This window comes from Triticum dicoccoides, chromosome 2A, assembly GCF_002162155.2.
Source record: "Triticum dicoccoides isolate Atlit2015 ecotype Zavitan chromosome 2A, WEW_v2.0, whole genome shotgun sequence".
NCBI lineage: Eukaryota > Viridiplantae > Streptophyta > Magnoliopsida > Poales > Poaceae > Triticum > Triticum dicoccoides.
In genome coordinates, this window is record NC_041382.1 from 640,648,681 (window position 1) to 640,650,275 (window position 1,595).

Below are 1,595 nucleotides of genomic sequence, written 5' to 3' on the forward strand. Positions count from 1 at the left end.
GACAGTGGGCCTAGTGGCTGTTAACTTGATTAGTTAGATTTAATTAACCCTGTTAGTTAATTGTTTCACTGATGTGTCGACCCCACTGGTCAGGTTTTACCTGGACCGGGTCAGTTGACCTGCTGACGTCACAGTGACGTAGTGCTGACGCCATAATTCATTTTCTGGATTAATTATAATTTAGAAAATTCTAGAAAATAGTTAAAACTTCTAAAATTCATAGTAAATCAACCGTAGCTCCAAATCAAATAAATTATATATGAAAAATTATCAGAAAAATTCAAGGAATCTGTTTATGTCATTTGCATGCATGTTTAAACAACCTAGGGTTGCTGTACAGGGCAATTTGCATAATTGACATTTAAATAAGCACATATGGGGTTTGAATTTGAACCCTTGGTTCAAACCAACTTCATTTAATATGATTTCTAGTTGCATTAGCTCAATCAATAGCATATTTCCATGACATTGTCATGCATCATAACTGTTGCATTGCATTGATTGTGTTCCTCTTTGTTTGTCGGTATTTGTCCCCTCTCGATAGATGTGGTTCCGACGATGAGATCAACGACACCGATGAAGAACTATACTATCTTCAGAAGTGCCAGGCAAGCAAAACCCCCTTGTTCATTCCGATACAATCCCACTCTCTTGCTCCTGCTCTCTTTTATTGCATTAGGACAACAACGATTCAACTGTTACATGCTGCGGTAATTGAACCCCTCTCCTCTGCATGACCTGTCATTGCCATAGTAAATAGATGAAACCCACTAGCATGAGTAGGAGTTGTTTGAGCCCTGATGTGCCTACTCATTCATGTTTGTTTGTCATGCCTGCTACTGCTTAGGGTTGAGTCAGGTCTGATTCATCGGGGATGAATCGAAGGTGTGTAAACATGTCCTACTGTTGAGAGCTAAGTGTGTGAACACGGTTTGGTAAAGGTAGCGGGGGGAGGCCATGTAGGAGTACATGGTGGATTGTCTCATTGAAGCCGTCCTCAGGAACTGAGTTCTGTGTTTGTGATCCATGAAACAGTTACTACCATGCATTGGGCCCGAAACCAATGGACCCTCTCGGCTTCTTAACCACTCTAGTCCTCTGTCCAGGAGTTGCAACTAGTTTCTGGTGTTTATAGGATATGTGTTGGCGGCCCCTGCGTAGCGCTGACCCTAGGGGTGGGCTATGATGCGGTAGATACACCGTGGCACGGTGTACTGGGCGCCCGTTTGGTGTCTCGGGAACCCTGTTCACATCGTTCGGGGCCGTATGTGGAAACCTCGGTCGGACTCCCTACGGATGGAACCTGGATAGGCGATAAACCTGGACTAGAGACTTGAGTGTTTAGGTAGGCCATTGCCGACACCCTCGTTGGGCTTCCGCTTGAAGATTGTCGAGTACATGTCGTGTAAACGGCGGTAAGTGGTGAGAGCATGTGTGAAGAAGTACACCCCTGCAGGGTTAACATCATCTATTCGAATAGCCGTGTCCGCGGTAATGGACTTCCTGGTTGCCTATAAAAGTTCATACACAAGTGAAAGTGGATACTCTAAAACTCGCAAGATAAGTGTGAGTACTATGGATGGCCTTCTCGTAGG